The sequence below is a fragment of the Pimephales promelas genome, chromosome 1 (genome assembly GCF_988280905.1).
Source record: "Pimephales promelas chromosome 1, fPimPro1.hap1.1, whole genome shotgun sequence".
Classification (NCBI taxonomy): domain Eukaryota; kingdom Metazoa; phylum Chordata; class Actinopteri; order Cypriniformes; family Leuciscidae; genus Pimephales; species Pimephales promelas.
This window is the reverse complement of record NC_142769.1, coordinates 16,993,023-17,007,853: the sequence shown is the minus strand read 5'-3', so window position 1 is coordinate 17,007,853 and position 14,831 is coordinate 16,993,023. Positions and strand designations below refer to the sequence as shown.

The 14,831-nt window shown below is 36.8% G+C and overlaps 1 protein-coding gene across 5 annotated transcripts in view; it reads left to right on the top strand.

The window, feature by feature from the left end:
• The window catches only part of LOC120477651 (protein phosphatase 3 catalytic subunit alpha), a 145,985-nt gene that overhangs the window by 4,725 nt on the left and 126,429 nt on the right, over positions 1-14,831 (top strand). The window lies entirely within an intron of this gene.

The following is a 14,831-nucleotide window of genomic DNA, read 5'->3' as shown; positions in this document are numbered from 1 at the left end:
AATAAGGAATGTTTCTTGAGCACCAATGCAGTATTAGACTGGTTTCTGAAGGATCATGTGATGCATGTGAGTTATGGCTTCTGAAAAATCAGCTTTCCTAACATTTTTAAATCAAATTTCAAATATACATTAAAATTAATTAAAACTGCAGTCCACAGTTTTTTTCTCTTTGTTTCCATCTCTGTTTGAAATCTGCAATTTAACGGAATTATCAACTTTACGTGAGACACCTCACAGAGCGTCACGTACGACACCTCACAGAGCGCATGAACACAATGTTTGAGGAGAGTGTGCAGCTGTCAGTCACCACGCTGATGTGGATTCTGGAATTCAGAATCACAGATTATTCTTTTTGGAAGTATGACTAACATAATAATTTTCACCATAAAATGTCAAATCTAATTTGCAAATGTGCAAATTATACTTTTTTCTCAAATTGTTAATGTTAACAACGTCTGCTTTGCATGACTACATGTACTGTCCTTCCGATATGTTGTTTTCGCATGGGTCCAGTTGCAGTCTCTTTTTTCTGTAGCCACTCCAAAGTCCGAACGAAGTCTTTTGCACTTTACAGCGGGTGAATCTGTTGTCTCGAGTGATTGTCGTTTGAACCTTTCTGCATCCGCCATGAGTGACAAGTATTTTGGATAATTTTTAACACAGCAGCTTTAACAAAAACTTATTTTAATGCTTTAGTATGGCACTTTTGTCTCTCTATCACCATCTCGGTTTGAAACATAAAATTGCAATTACTTGCAGAGTTTTTGTTTGTTTTGTTTTTACATGGGTTGTGCTTCAGCACTTCTCCCCTGTGCAGATGAATCTGTGTCACCCCCTCAGAGCGGATCTGGCATTGTATATTGACATGACAATGAGAAGTACATCCTACTTGACATATATCCGACGAAAAATGTGATCTGAACAAGTAACATTTACTTGTTCTATTTAGAAAAAATCTTACCAAAATCTTGCCTTTTGAAAGAGTCTATTTTGCATTCCTAGCCACATCGGTTATTTGCAGTTTGCAGAGGTTTTTTGGATAGGGTGATCTGATATTGTTACATGTCAGTCTCTCAGTGAGGGATTGTTATTTTAAATCTTGGTACGGTTATCCCACCTTTGGCTTCTGACATTAGTGGTTCCTGCAGCTATTTGTAAGCGGTGGAAAAGCGCAGAGTGGTTTCAGATTGGACTGGCTTTATTCAAGACCAACAGATTCCTCCGCAAACAGCAGGTTTGATTTAAAAGTGTGCTTCAGTACAAACAAATCTTCACAGATTATTTTAGGAGCATCAGGCACAGGAGAATCTCTTACTTTGTGTTTTCAGTGATGACTGTTTTTAAGCATTCCACCAACTGTGTACCGTGAAAGGACAAGATAATACAGTGCCTTCCTTGTTTACTTTTCACATTTCGGTCAGGGCTGGATTTTATGTGTGTGTATATATATATATATATATATATATTTCTTTGGTAAGGTTAGCACAGGCTGTCTGGAAAGTAAACAACATAGTTTTTTTACTTCTCCCTGTGAAGTCCATCTAAACTCAGCGTGAGGCCATTGTCTGCTGGTTTTATGCTGCAGTTAAAGACGAATAGCTTGTGACATTTGACTCTTGAACGGAGGGGCTGGCACTGCACACAGTGAGGGGGGGAACCACCATCTCGGTAGCTGATCCCTGCTGGATAGCTGAGTCATTTTTAGCAACAGAACCTTAAGTAACACGACATACCTCAATGTTGAGGTACCTGTAAAGAAAGACTACCTTCTGTTGACTTTCACTTTCATACACAGTTCTGCTTTCGACTTTTTATTTTGCACCTTTAATATTTGTGATCAAACCATTTTTTACTTTAGAGAAGACGATGTTATAGATGATTTCTGTATTAAACCTCTTAAGCCCGGGACACACCAAGCCGACGGTCGGCCGTCTGGCAGATTTTGTGCGTCGGCCAACTAAGTTTCCTCAGTGTGATTCGCACGGTTCCGTGCCGTCGGCTGAAAATAGTCCTCGTCGGCTTTGTTTCGCCCGATTCGACATGTTGAATCGGCGTCGGGCCGTTGGGGAAAGAGAGAACTCTGATTGGCTGTTCAGCTTAGTGAAAGAGTCAGTGCACAAGAATAAAAGCAAAACAGCAAGCAAAGAAGTCAAAACGGTAAAGATAGAAGGCTGTTCTTATGTTGCGTCTTCTTGTGTACATTGCTGAATATTTCAATATTAACATGAGCGGAGTGGAATGAAGAAAGTGTTTAGCAGGATTGATATTCAAAACGGTAAGCACGCGTTGCTTTGTTTACGTTATGTGTATCTGCAGCCGGCAGCGTCGGTCTTCCTTTTTGAATGACGAATATAGACTAATATATCTGCAGAAATGTACAGTTGGCTCATTAAACGCAGGCGCAGAATGCACATTCTAGCTGACAGTCGGCTGCAGTTCTCTCGGTGTGTTCAAGTGCATCTTTTTTACCTTGACGAGAGCGGACGAGAGGCAACAATACAGTCGGCTTTTATCAGCGCTAGTTCGTTGGTGTCGGCTTGGTGTGTTCCGGGCTTCACAAACCATTGCAGGAACGGGCCCTTGTGTCAGTTTGCCTTTTAATTTATCAGTATCAAGTTAGATACTCTTTTCAACTTTTAGCCTTTTTTTTCCATGGGAAATGTCTTTCATCTTTGTTTCATCATGTCACTTCCATAAATAAAGAGTTTGTGCGGTGGGAGGTGTGTTATTTCTGGCGGCTTGTAGCTACAACTAAAATATATCATTACCAAAATAATGAATATTTGTTGGGAAAGTATAACAAACAAAATACAAATGATATCAATGTCAGATTGACTTTTCAGAGGCGGCGACTACTCTGAGACTTTAAACTGACACAAATGTGGTCTTTTTTTCCCCTAAACATATAGCTAACCATCCCTATGTTGAATACCAGTGTTGCCTTACTTTTGTAATATTACTTATTTTGAAGTGATTCAATGAGTTGAAACAACAATAGTCAAAAGACCACAGTTCAAGACATCATTTATATACTCATATTCATGAATATTATTCATATTTATTTTGTCTTTTGAGCTAAACTCATTGGATTGTCAATATATATATATATATATATATACACACACATATATATGGTAACACTTTACAATAAGGTTCATTAGTTAACATTAGTTAATGTATTTACTAACATGCACTAACCATGAGCAATACATTTGTTACTGCATTTGTTCATCTTTGTTAATGTTAGTTCATGAAAATACAGCTGTTCATTGTTTGTTCATGTTAGTTCACGGTGCATTAACTAATGTTAACAAGATTTTAATCAAGTATTAGTAAATGTTGAAAATAACATTAACAAAGATTAACAAATGCTGTATATGTGCTGTTCATTATTAGTTCATATTAACTAATGTAGTTAACTAATGTTAACTAACGAACCTTATTGTAAAGTGTTACCATATATATATATATATATATATATATATAATCTATTTTACCATAAAAGGTATAGAATCGTAGAAAGCATTTTATTTCATCAGTCAATAATCGTACTGTCAACAATTCACATCGGGGCATCCCTAGTTATGACTACCCCTTGCACTGTGCCCTTTTTGATGTGAAGAAGAGCCTATGGATGACAGTTGCTCTGAGGCATGAGCTGGGTAGGTATATTGCTTGAGATCTCCACTTACCTAGAAGTCAGTGGCAGGACAGTTTCTGAGAGTGTAGTGTCACAGCGTTTTCATGTGGTGGAGGTGTTGGAAATTTGTAACGCTCTTCCGCTGCTGCCAAGATACGAGGGCTAAAGCGACAGGCATGCGGAAGTCTTTCTGTCAGAGATCCACGGGAAGGGAAGGAGAGAAAAGAAAAAAGGCTGCAGAGCGAGCAGCCTTTTCTGTGTTGACACTGTCACCCAATGACAGCTCTCTTACTCAGTCACTGCAGTTCCAAAACAGTGCAACCTCTGCTGTGTCTCTCTAGAATAGATGCACCCTCTCCTCGTCTCTATCACAGCACCACCAGAGTGCACTCAACATTCACATGGTGACCTCGGCTCACTCCCACTCAAACAGTGTGCACTTTCCCTCCCCGAGCCCTCTAGTAGAGCTGGACATAATACTGTACCTTTTATCCTGTTTTTGGCCTCAGACAGAATGTGTGAGGAGGTTTTTCCTCAGGCAATACATAGTCAGCCCAGGGATCCTCCAGCGAGAGGAGGTTTGTCCATCTGTTCAGGCTGGCAGGATGGAGAAGTGTGTGTCTGAAATTGCTTAGCTGCAGTACAAATTCAGAGAAGAGTGCTTACACAGTTACCACAGTGTACAAAAACATGTTATGTACCACCCAAATGTGTTTGTGTTCTACAGTAACTAATGCTAGAGATACTCCTGAGCTCATATGAAGTATGCAGCATCACAGCAGATTTCAGAGCAATTGATGCGTTTTTCATTGTCTCTCCATCCCAATTGGTGTACTGTCCACTCAAAATAGTATCCGAGTTTAGAATTCAACAGCAAAATAGCTGTTTGACTACATATCTGTGAGCAAACATCTGAAGTCACAGCTGTATTCAAACTCGTGTAACTGTAGTGACAGAATCAAAGATGGCGATGTACATAACACCGGGAAGTTTTATTGCAAATGGCATCCTGTTATTAACTAAATGAGTCCAGTCGTGGTGTGAGTTCATCCGAGATGAAAACAACAACAAAGCCTGATAATTATTTATCTCTGTGAATAAACAAAACCCTGCATAACACGGGTCTTATAAACAACTTATCAGCACCATCTTCAGACTGATCTCATGAAGTAGCGTATGTATGGTCACGCCAATTCATATTTCCATTTTTGGCGTGCTATCAAGACGCATAATCGCCTTTCGGTGCAGTTGTTTATGAACGCCGTTGACTTAACGTTATATAAATATATGACTTACCTCAACCCCGTCCCTAAACCTAACCGTTACTGGGGTTAATGGCATTTATGACCGTTCCCTTACCATCCTAGGTAAAAAAAAGATATGACTTACCTCAACCCCATCCCTAAACTTAACCGTCACTGGGGTTAATGGCATTTATGAATGGAGATTTGACTGCGTGTACAGACACGCGGAATGACGCGGACGTTAATGGCGTAGACATATACGCATACACGCGGATAGCTCAAAATGCGTAGAGATGACACGCCACCTGACTCGAAAGTGACGTATAGACGAATCCGGCGAAACTACCGGAAGTAAGCGGGCGCCATTACTGAGCTGTTGCTGGGTAGCGTTGCGCCATTGCCTTCTATTGTTTTAGTTGCAACTTGCGTCCACTGGAATAAACAGCTCGCGATTTACGACTGTCACACTAACGCTACAACGTTAGCCCTTGTATAATGTCGAGTAGGTAAACAGTTTCCGTTATAAATTGTTTCAATGGTGGCAGTAAAATTTCAAAAATTTGTGAATACCCCGGGTCGACTGCCCCTGTCTGGTGCCGTACGGTTTACACAGATTTCCTGGGCGAGTACAAGACGCGGACATTTGCGTATAATAACAATTATTTAATGACATAAGTAAAAAAATATAATAAATGTGTGATATAGTGATCAGCAAAATCTCCTCTCTTGTTATTTTTTCTATTCAATTTACATGCTATGGTCATTAAATGGCTTTCCTGAGCTGAATGTAACGTTATGTGACATAATTGTTCTCCTGCTGTTATATTGACCTCTTTCCATGGTTTAAAAACAGTAACGTTAGTTGGTCGATATTATGTATACTTTCTAGCTGTAACGTTACCTTACCCATGCCCGTTGCAATGTAAAAATGAGATAAATAATGGACACAAATGAAAAACATGAAATTGTTTATTTGATTTCATTTATTTATTTATTTATTGTTGCCAAATGGACAGATCTTTTTTTAGTTTCCTCGGTAGCAAACGTTAGCCTAGCTAGCTTGCCAAGCTATTTTCATAAATAATCTGTAAGATCGTTTGTACCTTCATCTGTGACTGGAGGCCAATGTCTAACATCATCAACCCAACAAGTCTGCCTGGCTGTAGCTGTCATCAAGGGTGCGTTATCACCTTATCTCCGAGGTTTGTTTACATACAGGTGCATATGTCTATGCCGGTGTAACAGCTCAGTAATGGCGTCGCCACAAGATGGCAGCCTACACAAGAACGCTCGTCGGATTCGTCTATATGTTTACGCAAAAGTCATGATGTCATGTTGCCATCTTATACTGTAGTTCACTGTAACCTAGTGAGTGATGTCAGACAAAACAGCTTCAAAAGGATCCTCTTTTGTTGATCGGTCAATTGCTACTTTTTTATTTGCTGTTTTGATCATTTCAAAACTAGTGCATAGGGCTTTTATTTTGGATGCGATTAATCGCATCCAAAATAAAAGTTTGTGTTTACATAATAAATGTGTGTACTGTGTATACTTATTTTATACATAAATACATACACATGCTTGTATAGATTTAATAAATATTTGCATGTATATAGATTTATAAATAATTTATATTACTCAATTCAATTTTATTTCTATAGTGCTTTTCACAATACATACTCACTTAAAAAAATTGGGTTAAAAACAACCCAACAGATAACCCAATGGTGGGTTGATATAGCACTGACCTATTGTTGGGTTATTTTAACCCAATAAATTAGGTAACTAGTTTCACCCAATAAATTGGGTAACAAATAACAAATCTGTTGGGTTATTTGGCAAAAATGATTTAATCAACCTATATTATTATAATTACCGGTACTATTATTGACATATAAATAAATAACTCACAACTTAAGTATATTAACAATGCTTTATTTACATTCAATTAGACATTGCATTCACAAATTGTTGTAAACATTTTCATTTATTGTTTTTTTTTGTTGTAACATTTTTGTTCAGTTATTGCTTGAGTTATTGTTTGCAATTGCTTTAATTTACTTCCTTAAGGTAAGAAATTCTTTCAATAAATAAACAAATAAACAAATAAATACATAATAGTAATGCAATTATAAACTGCCTCATAAGGCGACAGTGTTGAGGGAACACCTCAGGCACAGAGTATTAATGCTAAAATGAATTTATTTACATATATGTTTTAAGTTCTAAGAAACATGGAAAACAAATACACAAAACAAACCAAAGCTTGTCCAGCTTATCCAATTATAAACTGCCTGAGTAAGCGACAGTAAGTTGATGGACAGAATGGCACAGAATTTATTGTGTGTTGTAGAAACTGCCAAACAGAGGCTTTGGATAGTCTATGTCTAAAGCATAGAATATTTTAAAGCATGTATCCACAGCTTGTAAAAGGCTGTCTTGCTCTCGTGCCGCTCCTCCCACAATGACGAAGGCTTGTGAGCAGTTGAATTTATCTCCAAGCTGCAGGACATGAGGGAATTGCCTCCGTTGCTCCTCCTCCTCCAAATATTTTTTGTTCCAACCTTTAGAATTTTTAAATGGTAAATATGCACACATGGATTCAATATTATCGAAAAATGTTTTACCCAACATAACCCATAAATGATGTAGTACCTACAAGCTGTAAATCAACAAATGGTTGTTTTGCCTCCTGGTAAGAGGGCCGAACCATCTTGTAGCCCTTTTTGAATGGCAATGGAGGAAGGATAGCTTGCAGGATCCAAGAGTGTCTTTACATAAAACAGAAAGAACAATAGATTAGAATAGGCCTAAGTTCTACTTTTCATGAAGTCAAATTAAAAAGGTTTCACTATATTAGTGATGCCATTCTTTAATTGTGAAGAGAGTAAGCAACTGAGACTGGGTTTCCTTTTTCAAACTTATCTCTCACCTGCAAATCTGTCGATTAATGTTTCAATGTACCACTTCTGAAGTGTTTCCCTTACATATGAATCCATAGCATCCTGTGTAAAAAAAAATATGAATTAGTTAATATAAAGTGAATTAACAAAAATAAAGCCTGTCACTAATCTACTATATATTCACATTAAAATCACAGGAGCTGTAATTTTACAATAGAAGCTCCTGCAATGGCCATGTTTTGTGGTAAATGACCTTGCATTAAAACACAATTTTATAAATGTATTTGTAATCATGCAACTATATTATTGAACTTTAATTCAAAAAAAAAAAAGAGGAAAAAGAGGACGTATGGTTACCCTAGTTTAACACTTTATAGTATTTTAAATTCACACTGTAGCTGGATAGCCCAAGTAAACATTTGCGCTATAATGTAGGCACTTATAACACAGCATTACGTTAACTTACCTTCTTCCATGTCAGTGACTGTCTGCGACACTGGATGGATGGACAGCTGGGTCTTGAAGCCGAGCGCGTCGGTTAATATTTGGAAATTGGATGGATGGACCGGGCTTCAACTGGGTCTTAAAGCCGAACGCGTCGGTTAATATCTGAAAATATAACTTTACCAAAAAGTATTGGAAAGAACATAGAAAGTTAGGAAGCACAACCGAGTATTAAGAAATTGGCTGGCTGCTTTATAGCGGACAAAAAACAGTCAACAGGAGATATACACATGGAAATAATTGGCTGAAGATTTAGGAAAAAGCGCAAATAATACTTTGCAAGACGTAACGAAAAAAAAAAAAAAAACGCTTACAGTATGGCTATAGTGTAATAACTCACCCGTGTATCTTCTGTCAGCTGCGGTGCAACCGTTGAAATTTGAACTTTAACCCAACGCGCTGCGTTATTATAGAAACAACCCAATAAATGTTCTGAATAACCCAACAGAACGACCCAATATTTTTTACCCAGCTATTGGGTACACAAAACAACCCAACGTTTTTTAGAGTGTATTGTTTCAAAGCAGCTTTACAGACTTATATATTATAAATAAATAACACATTTTTCTTAAATATATACATGCACGTGTGTGTATTTATATAAACAAAATCATTACACAGTACACACAAACTTTTATTTTGGATGCGATCAATCACGATTAATCGTTTCACAGCCCTACTAGTGCATTCCACTGGTATTTAACTTTCCACTTCATACCATAAAGATCGTGTACTCAGCCTTGTTGTTCAACCTATTAGTATGTATCTGTGGGGCTAGCATGGTTTTAACGGTTGCAAGAGGTGTGGAATGTGAGCTAGTTTATGCATTTCAGCCTGAGGCTCTTCATGGTGGTTTGTGCCGCCCTGCAAATGACATCAGCAATGTGGTTGATTCTGCCTTTGGTATACTGAAACCCCTCATTCCACAGCCACTAATACCGCCTGAGCATACCATGACCCCATATTAGATTATGTTGTCATTACTTTTGCACAGGTTATTGATATGGATCAAAGGAAAGCAGAAAGCCTGACCTTACTATGGACCATTTGAATGAATGAAAGCGCTTCAACTTGACTGGATGTAATGGGACCTATCTCACACTTTTTTTTTTTACTAGCATTACACCATTTGCTTTTTACAAATGCTCCCCTGACGATTGATGGGAATTCTGGGTAGATGGCTATATGAAAATCTCCTGACAGAGCTGGATTTAATATTGCAGAATGATATAAGCCTGATAGACTAGCTTGTTCTAAGTCTGCATCAGCTCTGCACACGAATGGCTCATACAAATGGTTCATGCAAATTATTTCAAAGGAAAGAACATTTGGTTCAGCTCTGTGAAATATGATTTGTGTTTTGTGTGTGTGCAATTAAGACCCGTCTATTTCTGTCATCAAGACTGTTATTAGTGGTGTTTATTTTTTGTCGTCTTCATCTCATAATCACTGAAGTGTTTAGGGCTTCTGATAACTTATCAGCTGCTTTTTGACGTTTGCAACTAGTGGCACCAGTTGTCACCAAAATCGACATTGTGAAGAACATAGTGTGATGAGCCCTGGTTCAGATGTGAACACTCATATTCATAAATATTTCAGTTAAAATTACTTGTCTTCTGCAGGTCACAGTATATTGATCTTCTTCAGAAGAACCTTACGAAATTGACTGTACTTGTGTAAATTATGTGCACACACCGTAGGTGTAGACAATATTAAAAAAATCAACATGATGCATGTTGCATGATGCACTGAAAGGAACATTTTGCAGGAATGTACAATTCAGGACACACACACAACAAAATTAACTGCAACAAAATACACAACAAAGGACAAAAAAATGCATTGTTTTATTCTCTAAATTAGTTCAGGGTTCAGTAGAAGTTCAGCGATTGTGCCTTGTCATATTATCGAGAGTTTCTTATCTCATGATTTTGTGCTAAGTTGTCTCTAAACCTTTGCACAAGTGCATATTTGAGTTAATAAAGTGATCTACTAATAATTTTACTTATGTTTCAATGTGAAATATATATATATATATATATATATATATATATATATATATATATATATATATATAATTTTTTTTTATTTCTTACATTAAAATTAAATTAAAATTAAAATTAAAAATTCTACTTGGTTACAATGGCTGTTTGATTTGATTTGAAAAATCTCCTTTTTAGCCATTTCATAGCAAACATGTATAAGAAAAATGTCAATGTAAGACTTTTTTGTGCAATTTTAGGTTAACATTCCTTAAGGCTTTAGGCAAACATATTTTTTTTCACAAAACCAGGCTTGGCTAAAACAGCCAGAACGGCTTTGAGTGAGTGGTTTCTTGCTGCAGGTTCATTCACGTTAGGACAGGTTTATAAGTCTGCAATTCCATTCAGCACACACATAAAGAAATCATTCCACTGCTAATTATGTAACACTGTTTTAATTACCTTAATTAATCTTTTAATTATATTTATATAGCCTACAGTATAATAAAATAAGAACAACGAAACGATAACAAACAGTAGGAAACAGTAGGAATTTAAACAAATTAAATGGACCTACCTGAAAGATTTAGCACTAGAGTTAAGAATAATAAAATAAATAAATCAGTCAACCGATATATAAATGCCAATATTTTGGCATTTTTTTAAAATATCGGCTTCGGCTGAATTGTTTGGTTTGCTTTCTGTTCAGCTGATGTGTTGGAAGCGAGACTTTTTATTTTTATTTTTATTTTACATCTTAAGTATGCATTTGCAGATTACCTTGCAAAAAAAAAAGTGCATTTTCAATTCATTTCACATTTATTTGTATAGCGCTTTTTTCACATTACAATTTAGAGTGATCTGTTATCAGAGGTGACTAGGTTATGTATTTCAGATATGTACATATATAAAATCACAGTTAGCTGAATATTTATTAATTTAAACAATGTGATAAAGGAGGAAACAATGAGCTCATTGAAGTAATGAATACTTGTTTGTCAACAAATGACATTTAGAAAATTGTTGCATTGGTGCATGTATTCTGTACATGACAGTCAGGTCGTTAGACTGGAGAAGAGTTCAGCTTTACTGAAGATGCACGATTGACAAACATAATTTTGTCCATTTTTCTCCATGTCCGCTGTATGTAAAATTAGTGTTTCCTTGTCTTAGTCTTTGTTTGGAAAAAGAAATATTGCCAGAAGTCATGTTCATAATCATAAAAGTTGCCATCTAAAGTGTAAATATTGCCATTTAAAGTTTATTTTTTAAATTCTTTTTTTACAATTTTTCTTTTTAATTGATTAAATATTCAATAAAATTAATATAATTGTAGTATATCAGCCATCGGGCACAAGAAGTCGGCATCGGCCATTAAAAAAATCTATATTGGTCGAACACTATACATAATTAATAAATCACCTCAAGTCACGTCACCTTTATTTATATAGTGTATACAAAACAATACAATACAGATTGCTTCAAAGCAGCATTACAGTGATAACAAGAAAACTATGCATTTCGGCTGTTGTTCATCAATTATTAAATTTGTTAATTTCATCTGTAAAGCAGTTCTGCAAAAAATAAAATAAAATATTCATCCAGCTTAGTTCAGATCTCGTACAATAGCATTAGAAGGCTAGCCTGGTTCAACCAGACTCTAGTTCATTTCATTTCCACATAGAGTCTGGAACCGCTCCATTGAAAAACGTTTCCTTCCTTGTAGGCGGGTTCACTATTAAAGTTCAAATCTATTGGATCTGCCCAAAGTCACTCACGATCTGCCATAGCCAATCGCTAAAGGGGTGTCGTGAGTGACGTATGTATGTCACGCGCCGAAATGGCTGGAAACAACAAGTCCGAATGATCAGAGGATTATGTTTACAATAGGATTTCAGTCAAGGAGCGCCGCAGGTTTTGTTAATCTAGGAACAATTATTAATTCGAAATGTATATTTGACACGAAGGACAGTGATATATTCATTCAACGGTGGAAGCTGTGTCTAATCATTACAAATACGCCGCTGTGGTCGTTTCTGATCTGCCGCAAATGCTGTAGCAGCTACAGTGAATGATCAGTCTGTCTCTATCTGCAGATGTGTAATAAATAACAATTTTTCATATTACGTCTTATTGTTTCTTAATTACCTTAATTATGGTCTTCAAAGTATGTGTTTGTACATTTTTATGTGGCATTTATTTTTTTTTAGTAAAACAAATCAACCATTGCCATCTAAAACTGAAAATCAAATATCTTCAAAGTATGGTTTTTCACATTTTTATTTATGACAATTTTTTTTTTTTAAATCACAACCAATTTGTATGATTTACAACATGTAAAACTGACACACCAACCTCCTGCACGAGTGCACAAAGGGGCTCAAAATGTTCTATTCATCACAAGAATCAGTACATTTACAGTTGGGAATATGAGCGACTGACATGACTCCTGAGCGGATCTTCAACAATAGTTTAGCAGCCAGGACTCGGGGCTTCCGAACACCGCGAACACCAGGCTAAACCGTCCGTCCAAAATGTCACGGTCATCGTGCACGAACTGCCCAGCACAAACTTCCAAACTTTCTGCCTCCTTCACTTGGTCCTCAGTTGTGCAACAAGAGGTTAGACGATAACAATCCGGCTTTAAATTCTATATATTCGGCAGTTTCTTTTCCAACAACGGACCGAATAGCTTTTCTCACATCTTTCTCCGCTGCCATTACTGAATTGAAACTGACGCGCTTACATCAACGCCATCTTGCTCAGCCACTCCCTCTATTCGCTGATTGGTCCTACAAAAAATTGGTTTCTGGAAACCTAAGGATATGGAGCGATCCCAGACGTAGTACAGAAGTAAAATGAAATTGAGCGGAAGTGCGTAGGAGGGCGCAGCCAGGCTATTAGAAGGCTACAGTCACATCAAAAATATTGTTGAATATTAAAGGGGACATGAACTGGCTTTTTAAATTTTATTATATTGTTGTCTGAGGTAAACGTATGACGTTTGCTTGGTTTTTGCATTCAAAAACATCAAAATGAATAAGTAATAGGCTATTTTGTACCCTAGTTTTGAGCCTATAGCTGAGAAACGCTCGGTTTTTATGGGCGTCTCGCACTAAAGACTTGGAAGTAAACGCTCACTGCTGTGAGTGGATAACAGTTTTGCATATTATAATGAGTTTCAACATGGGGGAAATTGTTTTGAAAACCAATGCCCAATGTTGTAAAATGGCAACCGGAATGATTCTTCCATACATGTTCGACCCAGAGTCCGTGTGTTGAACAATTTCTGTCAGATTCAATATAGACGGCACAGTAGGGCTGCACGATTAATCGAATTTTAATCACGTTCACGATTTTGGTTTCCCACGATCAAATTCACGTGATCAAGCGATATTTAAAATGCGTCGTTCCGTTCACAGAACACTCGTTTCAAAGTTGTTGTTTTTTGCAAAGCCAATTTAGTGCTCCATAAACCACTGTCTGATCACGTGCCTCCATGCGCCCCAGTGCGCGAGAGAGAAGTGTGTCTGCTCGCGAGCGACAGTGCACGAAAGAGACGAAGAGCACGCTCAAAATTGCCTGAGAGATAGCGAGTGTGTCTGCGCGCAAGCTATACCGAGTGTGTCTGCATGCGACCGACACCGAGCGTGTCTGCGCACGGGAGATACTGTTTGTGTCTGCACGTGAGAGAGAACGAGTGACAATGCGCGTGAGAGACCGAGTGTGAGCATTAGTGAATTGCATTAATGAATTGGTACATACTACATAGTAATATAAAATTACTATATAAGAGGCATGAAAGTTCGATTAATGGACTCCAATAATCAGTAGGCCTAGGCCTACTACAAACGTCTTGTTTTGAACTATTGTTTAATAAATAGAAATAATTCAATCACATAAACGTTCATATTGAGGATTAAATAGATTCAATTTATGCAGTAAGATTTCACAACTAATCATTGACACTGTAACAAAACATTTTACATTTCTTAAGCGTCAAATAACAACTTTCATCCATTAATCGAACTTCCATGCATAGTTCTGCCTTGACATGTTCTCATTTGGTTACATTCTGTTATGGAATAGTTTTTTTATTGATAATTTTGCGTTTTTTATTCATATCCATTATGCAGGTACAATGCAAGTTTATATTTTGCTTCCTAAAATATATATTACACAATGTAAAATGTAAAATAGTGCCCTGTTGAAGTTTTGCTACATTTCATTTTTTTGTTTCCTTTATTTTTATTTATTCTTTATGGAGATGCACTGAATTTTGGTGAATAAGAGGACCTATTTTATTTTGATGCACATAGTTGTACATTAGCAGGAATGTAGCACAATATGGATGTGAAAGCATTTATAATTAGACTATGTGACAATAAAAATCAACAAATAATCGTGATAATTAATCGTAATCTGAATATTGATCAAAATAATCACGATTATCATTTTGGCCCAAATCGTGCAGCAATCGGACTAAATGATTGGAGAAATCGTGCATACATCATCAGAAAGAACTCTGTGAAAAAATGAAACCTATGTATGGATGAAT